This window comes from Poecile atricapillus, chromosome 8 (assembly GCF_030490865.1).
Source record: "Poecile atricapillus isolate bPoeAtr1 chromosome 8, bPoeAtr1.hap1, whole genome shotgun sequence".
NCBI classification, from domain to species: Eukaryota; Metazoa; Chordata; class Aves; order Passeriformes; family Paridae; genus Poecile; species Poecile atricapillus.
In genome coordinates this window covers 10,343,551-10,349,619 of record NC_081256.1, presented here as the reverse complement: position 1 = coordinate 10,349,619, position 6,069 = coordinate 10,343,551, and positions in this window count along the sequence as shown.

Sequence of the window (6,069 nt, the reverse complement as noted above, 5' to 3'; positions counted from 1 at the left end):
AAATCTGTAGGTGTTTTATGTGATGTATTAGCTGCCTACCACCTAATCCACGTAAGCTGGGAAAGGGATGCTCCTGCTGCATGCTGAAGGCTAGGTCTCCTGCAATAGGAGAATGGAGAAACTAGCATGGCCTCGTCTTCCCATCTTGTTGAAAGCAAACCCTCCAGGTAAGGAAGGAAACCCAAAAGCAACAACCAAAAAGTATGAGGATCATGCAACTAAGGATTCTGGTGCTGAGCAGGAGAGCTCTCCTGGCTAACCCAGCCACACCTGCCTTCAGTTGCTTGCATCTCATGGAGGTAACGAGCACGAGTAACAACAGAATAGTTAGTGGGCTGTAAACAATTACAGTGACATTTGCATTGGTTTGTCCTGCAAGAATAGAGAAATGTTGCCTCATAGAAACTGTGGAGACAGGACTTGAGCTGGACTTAATTCACATACACATTGTATTTTTTTGGCTACTGAGGTGCAAGATGTCATCTTTGGGCTCTGGAGCACTGTGGGATTGTATTTCAGAGTAACAGCTGCTGTTTTGATATCAAAATAAAATTGCAATATGAGAATTTTCCAGTTGCTTCTATTTAATACAGGGTTGGCATTGAAACTGAACTCCCGCAAGAGTTACACACAGCAGCAGTGTCTGCTCTGGGCAGCAAGCAGGTTTGGGATTAGGTTTGGGCAAGAAAAAATGCAGTGACATAAGCTTTCAGGTTTGCTTTAGCACAGTTCCTATGTAAACATCTGTCAGTCCCTTGTTAGTCCTGAAATAATTTACAAAATAAGATGATTGCTTCAGAGCATGAACAGCAGGTACGTTTTCCCCAAAAGTGGACAGTAAAGAGGGTGGGTTGGTAAAGGTGAAACTAAATTATTATTTAGTCTGCTGGAGCCAGGACTACCTGCCCAAGCTGAGCTCTGAGCAAACTGAGGGGGAATGCCACACATAGCAGCTACTCCTGATGAGCTTCAGTCTTGTGCACTACAGGGGTGAAATATCACCACTCAGAGAAAGGGGACTTCAGCTCTGCCACTCCTAGGCAGCACCATTTTTTCAGTGCTGGAAAAGAGAAATTAAAATGCAAGTTTGAACTAAGATGCTGGTGGTATTTGCCTATAAACTGGGTAAAGGAGCTTGGAGTTGAAGGGAAATGATTTAAAAGCCTTTGAAGGTGGGGCTTAAGTTAGCTGCTAAAAACTTCCTCTTTAATAGTGCTGTAAAAACACTGTGCTCTTCCACCCTGGGAGCTGATTAATATCAAATTTCCAGTCTTGCTTGACAGAGTAATGAGTTCAATGTGATGCTTTACCATTAAGGCAGTGTTTATTGTAGTCTATTAACCCTTAGTGTAGCAGTCTGTTAGCTGCTCTTGAAAGGCTTTGAAGAATCTGATTGCAGTCAATAGAGGTTGCATGATAATTTTCAAGCTCATATTTGTCTTTAGGACTGTCAAGTCTAATGTGAATGCTCATGCTGCTTGGTTGAGCCTATTCTTCCTTTACTCTCAGTGCTTCACAGCTGAACTTTGTCATCCTGGCAAAGCTGAGATTGGTTTGGGCCCCTGGGCCCTTTGATGTTTGAGGATAGGAGGGCTGGGAAGGGACCATCCTCAAGGAAGAACAGAGACTGGAAATGTGGAAAGCTTGACTTACTGTAATAATGGATGGGTAACTTCAAACAGAGTTGCAGAATTGCTGCTAAGAATGGTCTTATTGTTTGCTGTTCCTGGCTGCTCTCTACAGATGCCTCAGTTTCTCAGTCTTTAAAAGCAGAGATAGCACATCCTTTGTAAACTTTTCTGAGGTGGAAAGCTCTGAGACTGCTCTTCAGCACTGAGACTGAAACCCTGGGCAGGGAATGACTGGAAAATGCTTCTGATTACAGTTGCTTTAGCCTAGAGAATTAGTAGGGAGAAAGAGTCTGGTAAACCTTGCAATACCTTTCCTGAGCCAGGTATGTAATGAAGAAAGTAGTTAGTCATGAAGTAATTAACAGGTAAAATAGCAGGCTATTAATCTGCCAAACTATGTCTGAACTTCATTTTTCTAACTTCAGAGAGCTCTAAAAAGGCTGGTTTTCTTTTACAACTTCCACGTTTCATTAACACTGTTGATTTCAAATCCTGTTTGCTGTTCAGAGTGAAGAGCATAGGGAAGGACCAGTTCCTCAGCCCATGTAAAAGGATAACTGCTGTTCACCCTTTGGCATCACATCACATTCCCTGCTGGCAGCCTTATTCTGACAGCAACCTCTCCCTTAAAAACATGGCTGCATTGCCTCCCAGCAGCAATGTGGCTTAATAAAGATGAAAAAGAGCAAGAAGTTTAAATACCTCTTTTGTAAGCAACATTTTAAAAACTCTCCCTCATGCTTCAAAGAACCTAAAAGCCCTTTAGCTTAGCCCCACCAGTTCAACCTGTGTGCATTTATATTAATAATAATAATACCAATACCTGCAGTCATTGAAACTTGTCTAACACTAATAATTTCCATTATTACTGTGGTGCCAGGATGCTCTGATGGTCTTGTATCAGATGTGACACCCAGGAGGAGATCAGCCCCTATCAAAGGCTGTAGGGGAACCTAAAGGTAGAAGCTGCAGTTGCCCTCTTCCCCAAAAGGGTGGTCCTGGTAATAGGACCTTGCTCTTGCTTCTGGGGTTGCTGCTACGGCCAGGTGGGCACTGTTGACTTACTAAATGACACTTTTCTGTGCTGCTGGAGTAGTGATAGGTGTGTATTGCCAGCTCAGTGCTGTGCTGTCCTCTCTTTTCTTCAGATTTGGCTCAAGTTCCCAGGGATGCTAATTTTTGCTTTCAAGGCCATGGTGAAGATAACTTATACAGATTGGAAGAAAGATTGGGCCCTGTCTGGCATGCATGTGTCATGCATTGTACGTTAACAGGGTGTCATTTCCATTCCAACATGCTGCCAATGCACAATCAACCCTGATCCAAGGATTATCTTCCCCAAGCCTTTTTGGGTTGCTAAGTCAATGGCATCTCCCTTGAATGTTGGATCTGGGCTCCTAATGCACCATGTTCCTGTAATTAAGTGTATAAGCTCCTGAAGGATGTTTGTGCAATAGAGGGAGTGGATCAGATGATTTTTCTTTGGGGCACTGAGCACCTGGAGCCTGTGGCCATCACTTAATTACACTGGCTGTAAGCCACCCTGTCCTAGACAGAAGGGCTGGGTTTGTCTCCTTGGATCACAGGCAGCATTTGTTTCACTTCCAGACTAATACGTGCTGGCTGGTTTGGGATCAGAACAGGTGGTGGAGAAGGGGAAAGGCAGGGATGTATCTTTTGCTGTATCTGACCAACCTGGGCTTTTCTCCCTTCCTGAAATGGTTGAGGTGAGGATACTGCAATTGGCCTGTTAAGGCTTTGCTGGCAGTTGTGTGCCCGTGGGAAGTGCAGCTCTGTGTCACCTCTGTCCCTTCTTGCCCCTGGAGCAAGCTGGCTGCCAGCTGTCCCCAGTAGCAATGGGGCTTTGGGGGGACGGGGCACTGTCATTCCCTCTGAGAAGCAGTGCAACCCTCAGTGCTCCACCTTGGGCTTAAAAAGTACCCAAACCAAAACAATAACAAAACTATCAACCGAAAAAAAAGCTCCCCAAACCCATCTAAATCCATTCTGAGGCAAAATGATGGTATTTGAACAGTTTTGTTCTGGTTTTTTGGGTTTTTTTTTTCCCTGTTGGTAGCTCTTAACAGTGTCCTCTAAGCATCAGGGTCAAGCAGAGGGGCTGAACAAGTGACTCTCCTGCCTTGGCCTCTGCACAAGGTGGTGATTCAGCAGGAGGTTCCTCATGTCCTCCTATCCCCATATCCCCAGTTCCATATCCTACTTACCCATGTTCCCCTGTCCCCATATCCTCCTGCCTCTCTGTCCCCCTCTCCTCATACCCCGTCATCATATCCTGCTGTTCTGGTACGCTGTCCCCATCACCCCATATCTCCCTCTGCCCCTATATCCCCCGTCCCTATCTCCCCCTGTCCCTCTATTCCTCTGTCCCTGTATCCCTCTGTCCCTATCTCCCCCTGTGCCACTGTCCCTATATCCCCCTATCCCCACATACCCCCGGCCCCGTGTCCCAGCGGATCCGTCCCTCAGCCGCGGGCCCGGCGCGGCCGCAGCGCCCCCTGGCGGCCCAGCGAACGCAGCGCAGCCTGCTGCCGGTCCCGCGCCGGTGCCTCAGCCTGTCCCTCAGCCGGTGCTGGTCCTTCAGCCGGTGCCGGTCCTTCAGCCGGTACCGGTGCCTCAGCCTGTCCCTCAGCCTGTCCCTCAGCCGGTGCCGGTCCTTCAGCCGGTGCCGGTCCCTCAGCCTGGCCCTCAGCAGGTGCCCGTCCCTCAGCCAGGGGCGCGGCGGGCCCCTGGTGCGAGAGCAGGAAACCACCGGAGATCTGCACATCTCCTGCTCCTGCAGGACGGGGTCCCCACCCAGGAGACGGAAGAGCGGGTAGAAGGATGTACCTCCAAGCCGAAATACTACCACGTGTCCCTAGCCAAGGTCAGCAGGATGAGTAGCAGATGATGAGGCCAGAGGGAACGTCTCATGTGATAAAAAAGGAAGGTTTAAAAAAGCTCATAACAGCTAGACATCAAATAAAATTTTGGATAGTAGTTCTTGAAAACATTTCCTGTGGATATGCCATCCTACAGCTGGACGTTCATTCAGAATCCCTGCTGAGAAGCTTCTGTATGTGGAGAACATTGTCTTCCCCTCCCCAGGCAGAGAGCCAAACTCACTTCTGACAACTGGCAGGAGTTAAGCAGGTCAGGCTTAAAAAGCTGAGGAAGAGATGTGTACCAATATGAATAATAACCAGATCATTGGGCAGTCAGGGTGCCTTTTGGTGTCTGCTTGGATCACAAATTATCTTTCTGACTAGTTATGTCCTCTGGGGCCAAGCACCAGGGGAAACACTGCACAGCAAATGTGGTCAAGCCTGAAATACTGTTTGAAGGATTTTAGATCCAGCTACACCAGGTACTTTGCTTAAGTGATCATTGCCTGTTGTCTTGACTGGGATGACATGCTAGGCCAGACCTGGAGTAATAACTCTTGTCCTCAGTGACCAAGTCACTCTGGAAATACAGAGGAAAAATAAGGAAGTAGGCAAAAACTGAGGCAAAACACAGTGTATTTAACCACATGTATCTTTAAAGCTTCAAGCTTCTTCCTGTGTCTGTTTCCTTAGCTATATAGCCAATCTCCCTTACTGACTTTCTCAGCGATAAAATTCCTCTCTAGGGATGGGTCTGGGGAAGATAATTGCTGTCTGCTGCCCTCCCCAGGATCCTGGGGAAGCCTCGTTCATCCTGCGGTGTGTGACATGGTCTGTGACAGCTTATCAAATGGTACAATCCCCAGCACCCTGCTCCAGGAGGTTTGTCTGCACCTTATCTTGGAGCTCATGGCTTTGGGCTCAGCTCTGTCTGGGACATCCAGAGCACGGGTAGCTGGATACCCAGCTCCCAGTGAGGGTTTTCAGTTAAGCCCAGTGTGTGTTGGTTATGTCCAAGCACTGGTGTTCAGGTAGAAGGCCAAAAACCAAGCTCAGACTGCTGTTGGTTACCCAGCTACGTAGCCAACATTCCCATGCAGTTGACACAGAGAAAACAACAGCACAAACCAGCTGCTTAAGAATTTATAGGATGAAGGATTACAGCTGCTTTAACAGACAGAAAGGAGCTAATGTATTTCCTGTGACTACACATCCTGCCTCAGCCCATATCCCTCGGTTAATTACTCCAGGGGGAGCAGCCTTTCCTTTGCTGCCTTGCGGTGGCCCCACGCCAGCGGCGATGGGCAGCGAGCTGGGCTCCTTGAGCCGGGGTCACGGCAACGACCTTTCCTGGACAGAGCCTACGGGAGAACACAGCCAGCCCCGCGGCCCAGGCCACGGACACTCATGTTTGAGCCCGGGGACAGCGGAGGGGACACGTCCCGGCCCGGGCAGGCGGCCGGAGCCCCCACCGCCACATTGAGATCTCCGCTCTTCTACGAAATACGGCCCCTCAGCCCTTCTTCTCTAGAGAATACGGCTGGCGGCGGCCCGCC